The sequence below is a fragment of the Rhinatrema bivittatum genome, chromosome 4 (genome assembly GCF_901001135.1).
Source record: "Rhinatrema bivittatum chromosome 4, aRhiBiv1.1, whole genome shotgun sequence".
NCBI classification, from domain to species: Eukaryota; Metazoa; Chordata; class Amphibia; order Gymnophiona; family Rhinatrematidae; genus Rhinatrema; species Rhinatrema bivittatum.
The window spans coordinates 419,362,629-419,379,365 of record NC_042618.1 but is presented as its reverse complement, the minus strand read 5'-3'; the positions used below and the strand labels follow the sequence as shown (position 1 = coordinate 419,379,365).

At 46.8% G+C, this 16,737-nt stretch overlaps 1 protein-coding gene across 6 annotated transcripts in view; it reads right to left on the bottom strand.

Annotated features, from left to right (window-relative positions):
- Nucleotides 1-11,072, bottom strand: part of TPRA1 (transmembrane protein adipocyte associated 1) — a 71,733-nt gene extending 60,661 nt beyond the window's left edge. For 2 of the 6 annotated variants that reach the window (XM_029601322.1, XM_029601320.1), the window contains exon 1: nucleotides 10,940-11,072. The gene's annotated coding sequence lies outside the window, so the exon portion shown is untranslated. Of the gene's footprint in view, nucleotides 1-1,316; nucleotides 1,668-10,939 lie in introns of those variants that run through there. The other 4 variants (XM_029601321.1, XM_029601319.1, XM_029601323.1 and 1 more) reach the window with 3 other exon arrangements.
- Between the last annotated feature and the right edge of the window lie 5,665 nt (nucleotides 11,073-16,737).

The following is a 16,737-nucleotide window of genomic DNA, read 5'->3' as shown; positions in this document are numbered from 1 at the left end:
AAGGCTGGCATAGTGTTTTGCCTCTTCTACCTCTATTGGTAAACTGTTCCATATATCCATTACCCTTTCTGTGAAGAAATATTTTCTTCTTTTTTTCAGTTTTGTTTGATATTATCACAGCAGCAGTTAGTAAAGACAGAAAAAGCAAAACAAAATAGAACTCCATAGAGAGGACTGTGTCACCCAACACCCCCAAAAAATAAAGATAGATGAAAATACTTTATGCTGGTTTTATGATGTTAAATAGCAAATTAAAAAGTTTTCCATGTTAGTGGAATTCTTTTAGCTGATGACATAAGTAAAATAGTATGAACAGCATCTGAGAAATGTGTTTGCCAGAGAGCCTTTGCCCAGAGAAGCCCTGCAAAAAAATCAAGTTGTGATGACAAAAAGCAGAGGCAAATAATAGCTGCCATGATAAGAAATAAAGGTGATTTATTTTTTGTTTATTCTATGGGAGGTTTAATTCTCTCGGGTTGTCCAAAAGCTAAATAGCTGCCTAACCCCTATCGTGTGGCAGAGATTTAACTCCCCCACTTTCCAGTACGATACACATCGGATCATCAGCCAAAAAACATGAAAGGACCATCCTCAGCTCAGGGCTTAGACTAATTTTAGTGGTGAAAAGGATGATAGGTTGCTCCATATGCCTGGCACCTGAGGAAGAAGATGATGACCGAACACAAAGTTTTTTTAAATTTTTTTCAGAATGTAACTGTGCTACGCAATTTGTTATCCATATCAGTTTGTAACCTAGCAATAAAAGCTAACAAACAAAAATGTATTGTAATTTGAGTTTTGTAAACTGCAAATAACGGACGCTCTGGCCTTAATTTCTACTGTACTATTATTTATAGTTTTTATAAATAAAAATATTTACATCTTAAAGTAGACAGTCCTAGCAGAGAACATGTAAAATTGTTTTCTGGCCTTGCCCTTCTAGACCAAGGGCCCTGTTTAACAACCTTCCTTCCCCACTCCCAGTCACAAATGAACGGGACCCTTCGGTAACCTGCCCCGAAGGTCGGTCCCTATTGTCGGGACTGAAAGCTCGGGTGCAGACCCGCCGCTTCCAAGACGAATTCTCCGGTGAAAACAACTATCCCCACCAAGCCTAGCAACAGAAGAGGCCGAGCCAGCTTCCATTATCCGACCGCTTCCGAGCCACTGAGCCGGGGGTGCGGAAATTGTCCCCATTCCCTCCCGCTCACAGTTACTACTGCTCGCTAAGGGCCTCGGACCAGAGACCGGCCTTACTCCCTTGGGTCGCCCTCATCTCCTTGAACTCCCACGGCCCCTTTCTGCTCTTCACGTACCGGAGGATCCGGAGCGCGGGCCCCCGTCCCCGCGTCCTCCCGCCGGTGACAAGCTCCACAGTTCGGCGCTCGGCACAGAGGCCTTTGGAGCGCAGAGTCATCGATGTGCCGCTACTGGCGCAGCTAACTTCAAATGCTGCAAGGAAAGTACTGCCCGGGCGCAGAATTCAAATGTGCATACTTTCATCCTCCCCCTGCCAGCGTATACACGATCTACTCTTTCCTTCTGCCAATATACACATCCCAATCTTTCCCCCTGCCGGTATACAAAATCTACTCTTCCATGTCAGTGTATACACACCTACTGCCGCTAAACACAACCCTGCCAATATATACAACTCAATATCTCCCCCAATCAGAGTATGTGCACTTCCTCACAGTGTATACACACCTCATTCCCCTTGCCAGTGTATATACCCCAGCCAATATACACAATCCACCCTCAACCCCAACCAGTGTACACACTCCCCGCCTCTCTCGGGGTATATACAAACACTCTCCCATGGCACTGTATATACATTAACTCCTCCCTGCCAATATACATAACCCCCTCCCCTTACTCATGCTCCCTGCCAATCTCTACTTCCCAGCCACCACTGTATATACATCAATGTTTCCCAACCCTCTCGTGGAGACACACCTAGCCAGTCGGGTTTTGAGAATATCCATAATGATGCATTGAAGATGCAAGGTGTGCAAATATATCTCATGCATATTCATTGTGGCAATGTAGAAAACCCTCCAGTAAGGTTGGGAAACAATGGTGTATACGCCCGCCAGTGTACACACACACACACACTCACTCTCTGCCTCCCTCTACCAATATTTTATAAATAGATATAAACTAGAATCTGCACCCTTGCTTGCTTTGTTCACCAACCCTGACAGTGGGCTCTCCAATCTAGATTCCATGTTCATGCCTTGGTGACTGTGTGGGGGAGTTTAGTGGAGAAGGCATTGATAAAGGTGTGTTAGAAGGTTTGCAGAAGGTGGGGGATGGGTGTATGCATTTGGTGGTGTAGGTGGAATGTGAGCGGTGTGGTGCATTGGTGTGGGTGTGTGTGCGCCTTCCTCCCCCCTTACACTTTCCATGTTCTCCCACTTTCCTTTCCACCTATGTGAGAATGGTGTGTTTGTGTTGTAGTTGTGAGTGGTGGATATGTAAGTAGTATAGGAAGATGATTGGAGTGTGTGTGTGTTGGAGGGGTGGAACCCATACTCATTTTCTACCCGCCCTCTCCTCCCCTGTGCAGGTGCACACTCTCTCTCCCTCCTCCACTGCACACCCCATTTCCCCTCTCCTCCATCATGTGTGTGTGTACATTGTGAGGAGGGAAGAATGAGGGTATACGTGCTGGGGGGGCTGGATTTTTTCTCCCTTGCAGTTTTCACAGACTCTCCTTCCCCCCCCTGTGTGTTTGTTATGGGGCTGATGTGAGTGATATTAGGTGTGGTTTGGGGGAATGTGTATGTCAGGAAGGAGTGAGCTGTTATGTGTCTGTGAACTCTCCCCATCACACTCTCTACTTTTCCCCCTCCACCCCCTCCTTCCCCTATGTATGTGGGGGAGGGGGAATGTCAGGGGGGCTGTGTGTATGTGTTATGAAGTTGGCGTGAGTGATTTGTCTGTGCATATTTGAGAATAACCAAATATGCATTCAGTGGTTGGGCATGTGGTTTGGGTGGGGGTGTGCGAGTGGGAGGAGTGTAGGGGAATGACTGGATGTATGAGTGGGAGCTGTGCACTTCCCCATTGCATTTTCCACTTTCTCCCTTTTTCTCCTCCTCTGTAGGTGTGCATGTGAGTAGGGATACATGTTAATTTATTTATGTATTTCAGAAATTTTATAGCCCACATATAACGAATCTGCTGAGCTAAATGGGTTACAACATGGATAAAATTACATAAAAATCACATAAAACAAAATTATTACCTGAAAATAAACCTTCTGCCCTGGAAGCAAAAGCCTATAAACATCTCAACCAGTCTCATCATTTATTTATTTAAAAATGTCTTTTATACTGTTTTAAACCAAAGCAGTTCACAATAAAACATGCATATAATTAAAACAAAACCAACAAAGTGCAACATGAGTACAAAACAATATTAATCACTGCATCTAACACAGCTTCAATATCAACAGCATTACTAACCAACTGCAGCATCTCCAAAAACTTCCCTAAACAGAAGGGCCTTTACCTGCTTTCTAAAGATCTTTATATCATTAATAGCCAAGATTGGGGCGGGAAGCATGTTCCACATCACTGGGCCAACAGCGGAGAACGCCCGACTTCTAGCCAAATATAAGACACTAACAGAAGGGACTTCTATGAGTCCTTTTGGTTGGGAATGTAATGTTCTAGTAGGGGTATAGGGAATCAATAATTGCCCTAAATAGAGAGGACCATCCATTTTTATTGCCTTAAAGACCAATGTCGATATTTTAAACTGGATACATTGGTAAAGGGGGAGTCAGTGCTGTTCTCGCAGAATTGGGCTGATGAGATCCCAGGGTCAAATGTGCATAATTAAATGGGCTGCTGCATTTTATAAAACATGCAGTGCTCGTATGCTCGAGGCAGGAAGGCCAATAAATACTGTGTTACAGTAATCAGTTGTTGAAAGCACAAACAACTGCATTAGGGTACAGAAATCATTTTTGTCCATTATATATCTTACATGGCGCAATGTCCGTAACTTGAAAAATCCTGACTTAAGAACTGCTCGCAAGTGAGGCAAAAAGGTCAGGGGATGGGAGAGTTGGAGTAGAGGATGTGTGTCAGGGACGGAGGGAGTGGAGTGAGATGAGTTGGATGGGGAAGAACATTCCCCTTATTCGTGTGTGCAAAGTTGGATGTGTATGTAGGGGAAAGGTGGGGATTGGTGGTGTGAGGATGTATGTAGGTACTTGCCAGGTTCTTATGGCCTGGATTGGCCACTGTTGGAAACAGGATGCTGGGCTTGATGGACCCTTGGTCTGACCCAGTATGGCATTTTCTTATGTTCTTATGTTCTTAGGTATGTGTGTGTGTGTGTGTGTGTGTTGGGTGGAGATTGGTTGTGTGTGTTGGGGGAATGGGTGGGTGTATGTTGGGTAAGAGTTCGTGTGTGTATGGGTTGATGGAGAGGAGATGCATGTGGCTGGGTGTACATACAGGGGAGGGTGAGCAGGAGAGTAGAGGGGGGGTGCAAGTGGGACAGTTGGGGTGGGGGTGTCTTGGAGGGATTTGCAATCTCCTCTTCCCATCACTCTCCCATTGCTCCCCTCCTCTAGCCCCTAACTCTCCTCTGGTCTTCTCTCCCCTACTGCTGCCCTTTCCCCATTCTCCCATTGCCTCTCTCCTCCCTCCACTCCCCTCCAGTCACTCTCCTACTGCATCCCCCTCTCTCCCGCTGCTCCCTTTTCCCCTCCTCCCATCACAGGCTCCAAAGTTATCTTTGCATGGCTGATGGGGCCTGGGAACCTCCACCAGCCTTCTATTGCCAACTGCCCCTTCTCTTTCTCTCCTGCACTGGTGAGGCCTGGAAACTACCACCAGCCCTCCTGCTGCCTACTGCACCTTCTCTTTCTCTTCTGCATTGGTGGGGCCCGGAAAATCCCTACCAGTTCTTCTGCTGCCTATTATTTTGTCTTCTGTGATGTGGGGTCCAGAAAACCCCACCAGCTCTTGTGCTGCCAGTGCCTCCAATGGTTGGTGGTTTTTTTTGTTTCTTTGTTTGATTCCTTGTGGTGGTAGGGCCCGGAAAATCCCAGCCAGCACTTTTGCTGCTCTGCTTTTGTTGGTGGAGACCTAGAAACCCTCACCAGCTTTTCATTTGCTGGTGCCGCTGCTGCACTGGCTGGCCCCATGCTGCAAAGCAGGCTTTGGCGCTCCTCTCTTGCTACCTAGAGCCCCTCCTACTGCTCCGGATGAGGTCATTACATTGTGCATGAGCAGACAATGATTACCTTGAGCCCCTAATATTTTTATAATATCGAGAGATATTTATGCTGAATCCCTGCCCCTGCCAGTAAATATACACCCACGAACACACACACATTCCTCTCCTTATGAGGGCAGTTTTGAAAGAGATCTAGTGGATAACTAGTTTCTCGGATACATCCCCCATGGTGAATATTATATGTTACGGCCCCGGGCCGTGCCCCGGGTCCTCCACTCACCTCGAGGCCGGCCCAGGCCACTGCGGTTCCGATTCGGCCTTCCCAGGCCTCAGCCGCAGCTCTCCCTCCTCGAGGGAGCCGCCGGCGTTCCTTCACATCTGGCCCCGCCCCCTAGGCGTGCGCACGCGCAGGGGCTATGAATTTAAAGGGGCTAGCGCGGGAAACTACAGGACTGCCTCCCGATGATGTCGCTCCAGCCCTACTTAAGTCCTGCAGCTAGGCTCCTTCCCTGCCTTGCAACAAGGTTCACTCAGTTCCTGAGTCTCTAGTTGCTGCGTCTGATCCTGGATCTCCTATTTCGTCTTCTGGCTTCTGACCTGGTTCTGTTCCCGACTACGTCTTCGGCTTCAGTCCCTGGTTCTGGTTTGACTTCTGACTTCTGGCCTCCGACCCGTTTCCGTCCCACGACTTCGATTCCTGCTTCCACTTTTGGCTTTGGCTTCGAACCTCTGATTCTTGGCTATTGACCCGGCTCCGTCCTTGGACCACGACTTCGGCCTCTTCATCCACCACAGGTATCTGGTACTTGCTGGCCCAGAGGATTCTCCTAAGTCCCAGCGGCTCGGGCTCCTCCCGGGGAGCTGCGGGCTTCCAAGGGTGAAGACTCTTCAGCCTCCTGGGTCCAGCCGACCTCTCGTCCACCTCTTCAGCCGCTGCCCAGATCCTTGGTCGCATAGGGTCCCACCTAAGTCCAAGAGGTCCGGGTCCCTATGGCCTCCTCCTGGGGGGACCTCGGACTTCCAGTGGTGAAGCCTCTTCCGAGTCTCTTCCGTGCCGCCTCTCGGCTGTGATGCTCGCTGTGGGTTCCCACAGCATACCACCAACTGTCTCAGCCGGCCCAAGGGTCCACGACCGTAACATTATACCCCACATATTATGTTAAAGTCTCTGTGCATTTTCACAAGCTGCATACTTTTACCTTGATTAAAAAGGTGTTCCCAAACTACATGTATCAAACTTAATTTTCAAGTGTGTCTCTGTTCCTCTGCCCACAGAAATAGCAGGGGCACAATATATGAGTACCCTGGTAAATTCTGTTTGAAAATTCACTGAAAGTTAGGCAAGTATTCTATATAACTTTGTGAAAATTGCTCAGGACCAGCACTATTTCCATGAGGTGAACTAAGTGGTCACCTAGAGCAGCGGCTCTCAACCGGTGTATCACGACACACTAGTGTGTTGCCAAGCACTGGCAAGGTGTGTCGCACACTTCCTGGTCTCCCGCTGCACCCATTTCTTCGACTAGCATTGTTGCCATTCCTGCCCAGGCTGTCAGCACATTCAAGCCCGGAGAAGCAAGGCAGCAGTGTAGGCGAAAGCAAGCGGCGCGGTTTAGCGATGTGTCAGTGAGGTTCCCACCCCCACCGGCAGGATAAGGACGGCGCGATTTGTTGACTGCCCGGCAGGCAGAGAGTTCCGTGTGGGTGCGGCAGTGCGATTTGATGACATACCAGGCCTCTCCAGCAAAAAGAGTAATGGTGCGCTGGCTGGGTTTCCATCCTCTGTCTGCAGAGCAAAAGCTTGCCAGGAAAAAGAGGGCGTGGAGGAGGGCTGAGGGAAGGGGTTGTGAATGAGGTGAGAGGGGAAGGTGAGAGGGGATGGAAGGACAAGGTATGAGGATGTGAGTGAGAAAGTGAGAAGGGTAAGAAGCTGTGGGTTAATGAGGAAAAGTGGCATCAGGCAAACCACTATCGGGTGTGCAACGGGGAAGCCAAGCCTCACCTGTAGAAGAAGAAGAACAATGGGGCATTGCAGGAGCAAAGCCACTGACTGGGAGGCAAGGTCACTCTAAAGACGACCTGGCTGGACCAAGCAGGCGAGGGAGTGGAGAGGTTGGGATGAGAGAGTAGAGGAAGAAATGAGAGGGGAAGAAAGGGATGAGTGAGGTGAATGGGAGGGGAAAGGAAGTGAAAGAAAGGCAGTGTGAGAGGAGGAGGGAAAGAGATAGATGGATGAAGCAAAGAGAAGGGTGCGGAGTGGGGAAAGGAGGGGAGAAGGGGGAATAAAAGGGAAGGGATGGGGTCTCACACCTGGAGGATGGAGGCAGCAGTGGTAGAAAGGGTGAGGCCCAGAGAGGGCCATTGCAGTCGAAGAAAGAAAGGAAGGAAAGAGAGAAAGGGCCAGCAGCTGAAGAAATAAAGGCAAGAGAGAGGCCCTGGTAGAGCCGCTGGTGGCGGAGAAAGGAAAACTGCAGAGAGGCATGTGTGTGTGTGTGTGTGTGTGTGTGTGTGTGTGTGTGTGTGTGAGAGAGAGAGAGAATTTGCAGCAGGATGTGCAGGAAGAAAAGGCCATGCTCCATTGAAAAGCAGCGGCAGCATTGGTCTCAAGCAGCAGGGCAGGCCTGGAGCAAAATCAGAAGCAGCTGGAGATCAGCAAGGGAGACAGCAGCGTTAGCCCCCATGGGCAATGGGATTCTTCTTTCTTGGGCTGTGGGGGTTGGAAGAGGCTGCTGCAGCTACCATTTATGCTCTGGGGGAGGGAGGGAGTGGGAGTGAGACAGTCAACCAGCCAGAGAGTATGTGAGTGATTGAGAGCTTGTGTGTGAGATAGAGAGAACATGCATATGACTGAAAGCCTGTGTGTAGGTAAGAGAGAGCATTGTGTGATTGAGAGACAGGTCAGGAAGGTGACATGTATGTATGTATGTATGTGTGCGAGAGAGGCTGGTCAGGGAGATGATTGGTCTGTGAGAGACAGAAACTGGTCATGTGTGTATGTGTGTCTGTGTGACTGGTTGTGGTCCCTAAGGAAGAGGACCATGAGGACAGAGCTTCAGCAGCTCTTGCTGCTTCTGGTGAGTGCTATTGGCCTGCAAGGGAAAGGAGTAGGAAAGCTGCTGGAGAGGGTAAGTAAAGGTGGCTTTTTAAATTCATTTTTCTTGACTGACTGCCATTTATTTATTGGGTATTATGTGATGTGTCTGCTGTTTTGAAATAATGTGTTAGTGTTTGGATAATTTGTAATAATTTTTAAGAGTTTTCAATTGTTTGATATTCTGTTTATCAGCTGTTTTGAAACATTTATTAGTATAGTTTTACAATTATTTTTGTGTGGGTAGCTATAGCAGCTTGGCTTCTCCTGTTTTCCTAACTGGAGGTGCATTGGTGTTTAGGGCCTAGTTTAATATTTGTAGTGTTGCCTTTTCATAGGTAGGGTTGTTCCATTTGAGTGCATGCAGGTGTAACTTTGTGCAGATTAGTTTGTGTGCACTATTGCAGATCCTGGGAGTATGTTAGGTGCTATATCTCGGTTTCCATTTCTCCAGGTTTGCACTGCACGCAGAATGACTTTTTGGGGATTCCATTCCAGTTTCTGTCTCTATTTGTAATCTGTGATCTTTCTTGTTTTTGGTGAAGGTCAGTTCTATGTGTGTGTGAGAATGAGGTGAGGTATTTAATTAGAATGGCTATTGTGTTTTCTCAATAGGACATGCATTGGTGGTGAACTGCTGTCTATTTATAAGTAGGGCTATTGTGCCTGGTAGTAGAGGAAGTTTGTGCTGCAGTTATTGAGATAACACCACAATATCTTTTTTTGTAGGATGAGTTGTACAGGGAATGTTCTAGTTCTGCTTTATACCCATTGCTGAGGGGTGGGACAGGGGGTTCCTGTGGATGCAAAGTGTACATTAACATTTAGTCTTGTGACTGTCATGTGTTCAATGTGTCTCGCATGTGAGACCCATCTGTCAGGTATGTCCCGACAGAAAAAAGGTTGAGAACCACTGACCTTTGGGGGAGGGGGGGGCATCAAAAACATGAGAAGTGGCTCGAAGCTGCCAGCAGGGCCCATTCTGCCAGCAGTTGAAAAGGACAGGAGCTGCAGCCAGTAAGACTTGGGGAGGGTGGAGCAGGGTGCAAGACCAATGGCTGCCTAAGGAGCCTTAATACTCTTGCACGGGCCTGTCATTATGGGAGTGATGTCAGGTAAGCCTCTCAGCATGGAGATATGTGGCTGCTTTTATACTCCTGTAAGTTTTAGGGAATTTTCAAAGAGAAACCAAGAACATAAGAAATTGGCATGCTGGGTCAGACCAAGGGTCCATCAAGCCCAGCATCCTGTTTCCAACAGAGGCCAAACCAGGCCACAAGAACTAGGTAGGAAGTTTCTTTTTTAAATTTTGCTTACAGCTCACATGTGTACAAAAGAGCCTGCGCACCCTGCCCCTGCTATTTTGTGGGAAGAGGAACAGGGGGTTAGATTATGTACATATATTTGAAAATACATTTATGTGCACACAGTTTACTTCCTAGACCTAAGCATGCTCCCATGAATGCCTCTTTTTAATGCAGCTAAAACTGTGGTGTTATCTCAATAACTGCAGCACAAACTTCCTCTACTACCAGGCACAATAGCCCTACTTATAAATAGACAGCAGTTCACCACCAGTGCATGTCCTATTGAGATTGTGAATGACACAGGCACTTTCTAGCCTCTGCATGGGGGGTGCAGTACAAACTACACCTCAGCAGTTCTTGCTTAACTCCCTAGTCAGCTGTCTAAATCCTTCTGCAAACTGTAAGCCCTCCTGGAGACAGGGAAATACCCACCCTACCTGAATGTAATCGGCTTTGACGTGCCAAAAACTGGAACATAAATCATTCAAATAAATTCTCATATGTAACAAACCCTCCCCTACGCCTCTATACCCAGTACTATACTGTCTGTAACCTCTACTTGACTCATTATTTTGTAATTTTTTTTCTTACCCTTTTTATTTTAATCATGCTGTATATTACCTTGGCAATATGAGTAAAATTGCCATGCCAATAAATGTATCTGAATCTCTCTCGACATTAGACATAACACACAGTACCTCCCTCATAGTATTAAGCTATACAGTATCTCTCGTCACTGTCATCCCCTCCAAAACGCCTCCCCCCCCCCCCCCCCCCCCCCCAATCCATTTCCTCTCACTGATCACCCATAACACCAACCAACCCCCCAGCGCCCTGGTAGTGTCAGTTCCTGCCAAAAGTCAGATGACAAGTCTCCGTGATCTCTACAGCAAAACTGAAAGTAAAGTAAGCCCCAGCAGCTGATCATTACCCTTGCCCGCCCTGAAGCACCCCGACAGCAGCAAAGCTCGGATCCAACAGCCCCCACCCGGCTCCAGCCCTGCCCTCCTTCCCAGAAATAACGGAGGTTGGGGGCGAGTGGTGGGTGGGAAGGTTGCGATACAGGAGTGGGGTTAAGCGAGGCGGAAGAGCTCCCGTGAGTTCCTCACGCCTGTGATAGGGCATCGAGTTGTTTAGGTTAACTATTTGGAGGGGGAGGGATAAGACGGAATCCCTTCTCCAACCTCTCCCCCCCCCCCCCATCTACCCTTCGGTGGTTCTCCAGGGAGGGGCCCCTAGTTCTCTCTCCGATTCCTACTCCAGGATTTCTCCCCGGGGAGGAGCCCCTGGATCCCCCCCACCCTCTCTCTCTCACACACAGGCAGTGGGCAAAGCTGCTCACCTGTGACCACTGCCCTTCTGTCAAATCTTGCTGCAGAGACGGCGCTTTATCCTCCGCAGGACTCTGCCGGGACTTCCGAGCTCAACAGGCCCAGAACGTGTAACGAATCCCGGCACTGGCAGAGCAGCGAAAACAGAGCACGCCCCTAATCTTCCGTCTAGCTCAGCCACTCTCTGATCAATTAAGGAATACAGAGCACGCCCCTAACTTTCTGTCACACCTCTTTGATCAGAGAATACAGAGCAACCTCCAACCTGTCACACTCACCTTCACTCCCAGAGCAACTACAAACCACTGCCCACTCCATTATGCCCTCTTCACTCCATTACACGTAGTCACTTCTATTGCTGCAAAAGAAAAAAAAAACCAGCCCCCACTCCACCACGGTCATTCTCCTATGCTCTTTATTCCATTCCTCATCTCCTTCTTGTGTTTCTGTTTACACTTATATACTGTCATGGTGCCAACAAAGGGGACCCAAAGCAGTTTACATTTTAAAAAAATAGAGATAATACATCGACATTCCTCTTACATTATCTCTCTGGATTCTTCCCTCTCCCCCTCCAAATCCAGGATCCTCTTTCACACATCCCCATATCTCCAGTGTTCTCTCCCTCCCTGTCTTCCTCTATCCCTAATCTTCTTTCTCTTCCCCAGCCCTCTCCTTCTCCTTGCCTCCACCTGTCCCAGTTCTCTCCTCCCTCCCCACCCCCCATCATGGATCCTTTCTCTCTCTCCCTTCACACAATCCTCAGTTATCTCTTTATCCAACCTGGATCCTCTCTCCATCTTCAGCAGCCTCCCTTCATTCTAGGTTCTTTCTCCCTCTCGCTCAGTCCCAAGTCATCTTGCAGTACTTACTGGATTTACTTCCTCTGCCATGTGAGGCAAGTCTCATGGTATAAGCCAAGCCGCACATTTTACTTTCAGAAATTAACGTCTGCCCGCACCAGGAAAGTGTACAGAAAAGCAGAAAAAAATGATTTTCTGTACACCCTCTGACTTAATATCATAGCGATATTAAGTTGGAGGCCCCCAAAAAAAAAAAAAAAAATTTTAATTAAAAAAAAAAATTTTTAAATGTGCCCGCGGGTCAGAAGACGGACACTCAATTATGGCGGCATCTGTTTTCCAAACCTGTGGCTGTCAGCAGGCTCGAGAACTGATGCTGGAAAAATTGAGAGTCAGCTGTCAAACCCGCTGACAGCCACCGCTCCTGTCAAAAAGGAGGCGCTAGGGACACGCTAGTGTCCCTAGCGCCTCTTTTTACCGCGGGTCCTCATTTAAATACTTGATCACGCGCCCAGGAGAGTGGCCTGGGCGCACGTTGGGAGAGCGGGCGCTCGCCTCGGAGCACTGGCTGTCCCGCGGGATTTACTGTATCGGCCCGAATGAAAGTAGATTGTGGCAATCACAGAAAAATGTAGGCTGGGAACTTTCAGCTAAGAAGTCCTACACTTTTTGCATCAAATAATCTGCCAGCTGCTTTTCTGGATGTTATAAACTCTGACAAAGCATTTACAGGATCTGTATTGATGATTCAGATCTGTGTAAGAGTGTTAATTGCAGCAGGCTGCTGTTTCTTATTTTGCAGCATGTCGGAAAGGACACATGGTTATGGTTTCTTTATTTACAACCCACTTAAAACCCCTATCTGGTTCACTTAAAGAACATTTACAATAAAAGTTAAGTATACAAAAACATTGTTAAAATAAACTAGTAAAAACATGATAAGATTCCTTAACAATTCATATAAGCATTCCTAATGAACACTTACAGATATTTAAGAAATTTTAAATTCTAAAAGAACATACCTTTAATACCAATCAAGACATTTAAAAAGCAGACAGCAAAGCTGTATTATTTAAAATATGCTTCCTGAAAGCATCTGATGAGCAAATTGCAGCCTTGCAGAAAGAGCACAACAGATATGTTAGTAAAACCAGGTGAAATCACTGGGACAGAGAATTGGTTTTGAACTGACAGTTTCAGCTCGATCAGAACAAAGGCTGGGATCTGCGGCCATGAGCCTTCATTCGCAACCACCCAAGGCTATTTTCCTCTATTTTATATCCCCTTGGCCCTAGCATGTCTTCTTCTACCCCTGCAATCAGGAGTGCCAAATCTGGCCACCCTTAACCAATGACCATGACTTCCCCTTCCCACACCCCCTGGGGATTGTGAAAGCTGCCTCTGTGGCACCCCAGACCCAAGCTAACCTGGGGAGCAGAAGACCCAGCTCAGATGACCCAGCACAGCACCTGCCATCTGAGCCACTAGGGTGGCTTGGAGCAGAGGCTTTCTAAAGATAAAGCAGTTCAATGGATCTTAATAATAGCCTATTTAAAAGAGGAAATCTGAATGGGCGTATTAGTAGCACTGCTGTTTCCTGTGTGGGGGATCTCCAGTTTTAGCCTCTGAAACACATCCTGGTGGGCAGCAGGGTGTAACATTGGATCAATAGACTCAGATACCAGTGCCAGCACAATCTATTTAAAACAATCATGGAACCATATAAAATATAGAACTAGAAGAAACTCTGTCTCCCTGCTTCTAGGCAATGTCCACTGTACCTACGTCTTCCCAGGCAAATGTTTGCCTAATCTGCTCTTACACAAACATTTGTCTGGGAAGGTTTAACTCAGATTCCTCCCAGTGTGCTTCCTCAGGCTTCTAGTTCTTTCTTGAATGTCTCCTGAATCATGAAATTCAGAGTTGGTGCACTAATTTTTGTAATGATTTCTGGGTCTCTGTTTTGCTAGACCTCATTTTAACCACATACACTTCCCAGCAAGCTCTGATCACTCTTTCTTATTATTTTTTTTTTTTAGATTCTTTTTAAGTTGGAACATTGATAAACTTTTCCAGCTCTAGTTTGCTAACTCTGTGTTGATTTTTTTTCCAGCAGCCTTCATCAAGCAGCATCTGTGTTCCACTTATTTCTCCCAGACTGGTACTTGACTTCAGATTTATAGGTTGCAAATCTCAGTGCCCATCTTTGTCAGTCGTGCCTGGGTTGTCAGTACTTACATGAGCCAGCAGCTTGTTGACTGGAAAGACAGGAGTTGTAAAAGCCTCTGTTATGTTCGATATCAATGTTCACATTTCAGACTTGGAAGAATTATTGCTCTCTTCAGTGCACTCAGATGACTGCACACTTCGCCTAGCATGTAAAATTCTCATCCTTAAGACTTGTTCTAGTTTAGATGGGAGTTCAGAAACAGCTTTGCCGGCATCTGTGCATGGTGTAAACAGCTTCTTTGTTTAATAATTGGGAATTTAGTGCTCGTAAAAGGTTCCAGGGATTCACAGGACTGAAAGCTGAAGTCTTCCATTTATCTATAAAATTAGAGCACAAGCAACAACAGTGCAAGACTTAATTCCTCTCTTAACAATAACTATCTCTTAAGCCAGTGGTTCCCAAACCTATCCTGGTGACCCCACAACCAGCTGGGTTTCTAGGATATCCATAGAGAATGTGCATAAGTTATATGCTGGAGATGCACAGCATGAACATTTATCTTACATATTCATTGTAGATATCCTGAAAATCCAACTGGCTGTCAGGCCGATTCAGAAAAACGTGTGGGAGAGGGGGCAAGTGCCCGCTCTCCCGGCGCGCGCACAGACCACTCTCCTGGGCGCGTGATTCAGGAGGGTGGCCTATGCAAATTAGGGCCCGCAGTAAAAGGAGGCGCTAGGGACACTAGCGCGTCCCTAGCACCTCCTTTTTGACAGGAGCGGCGGCTGTCAGCGTGTTTGACAGCCAACGCTCAATTTTGCCGGCGTCGGTTCTCAAACCCGCTGACAGCCACGGGTTCAGAAAACAGACGCCAGCATAATTGAGCGTCCGTCTTCCGACCCGCGGGCCGATTTTTACTTTTTTTTTTTTACTTTTTACTTTTTTTTTTACTTTTGGGGCCTCCGACTTAATAGCGCCATGATATTAAGTCGGAGGGTGCACAGAAAAGCAGTTTTCTGAGCACTTCCCCGGCGCCAGCAGAAATTAACACCAGCCTTTGGGCAGGCGTTAATTTCTGAAAGTAAAATGTGCAGCTTGGCTGCACATTTTACTTTCTGTATCGCGCGGGAATCAACATGCATTTGCATGTTGCTGGCGCTATTAGTTTCGGGGGGGAGGGGGGGTTGGACATGCGTTTTCGACGCACTATTACCCCTTACTGAATAAGGGGTAAAGCTAGCGCATCAAAAACACGCATCCAAATGCGGGTTATCAGTGCGCTCTCCACCGGAGCGCACTGTACTGTATCGGCCTGTGTGGGATCAATGGGATAGGGTTGGGAACAAGCACTTTGTGTCTGTCCAGGAAAGACCATGTATAAGGCTGAGAGCTTTTAAGTAGTCTCCACATCTGTTCAACAATTGTGTCACTGCTGAGACCACTAATCGGGGTGCTCTTCTGAGGGGCACTTGGGGGACTTTTGCAGTGAGAAAGGAGGACATATCTTACATCCCCACTCATAAGAACTGAACTAGCAATCAGGATCCTTGAGAGCTGAAAACGGAGGTGGTTTTCAGAATGGTCAATCCACATCAGCATAAAAATGTAGTTGTCTCCATGACTCTCCACAGCACGTCTTGCCAATATTGCATCTTGTGATCTAATTCTTGTGTTATTTGAGCATCAGCCTTGCCAACACTCTACTGATGCCAAATGAGCTTGACTTCTTTCATAACTTGAAACATCTCACATACCAAGCACTGAGCCGCTAAAGCCTCTCTGAAAGCCAGTATCCTCTTGTGTGTATGCGTGTGAACTTGCAGAAGAAACAGAATGCATTTCCTGATGAAAGTGAGTACCGTATATTAAACACTCTCTTGCAACAATTTCACCATTACACCTCCTGAATGAAAATAACACATTTGCACTGTAATAGTATGAACGTGAAAATAATAGCTTGAAATCTGTACATGTCTGCATCCAGCGGTTATAGTTACAACTCTAACATCAATGGGAATGGAGTGGAAGAGTAGCCTAGTGGTTACAGGCAGAGCTGTAAACCAGGGTTCAAATCCTGCTACTGCTCTTTGTGACCTTGGGCAAGTCCTTCACCCTCTATTGCCTCAGATACAAACTTAAGGCTTCATTTATTAAGCATTTTTCCCATAGACATAGAACAGGAGAACAGCCTTTGGATTGTGAGCCTTCTAGGGACAGGGAAATTCCTGCAGTACCTGAATGCAATCTGCTTTGAAATGCCTGAAAAAAAGCAGAATATAAATCAATTATTAATAATAATAGTAGCCAGATATCTGGAGAGCCTCATTAATAATATTGGCTGTTTAGATTATTACAAAGCAAGGGTGAAAGAGGGTAGATGCAGGAGTAATCTCTAAGGAATATTTATTTACAGAAAGAGTAGTGGATGCATGAAACAACCTCCCCTTGGAAATGGTGGAAACAAGGACAATATTTGTACTCAACAGAGCATGGGACAAGCACAGCCATATGATCTTTATTTCTATGAAAGCACATCCTGATCATCTACTCTGACGGGAACATTTTGGATTGAACTAGTGCCTCTAACCCCAGACTCAAATACTCAGCCACAAAGCAGCGTCTGACCAAAATGTTTGCAAATTACTTTATTCCCGTCATTTCTCTTTAAACATAATTATATTACTAATTTCATTGCCCACACTTATTTCATCTTCAGGTTCACCGGAAAGGGGGCTGCTGCCAGTTCATGTCGTCCACTTTTTTTTTCCTGTAGCTTCATCGCTAGTGGAAGGAGGAACATCTGCAGCCTCCAAACCAGTTCTGAAAACGGATGTTA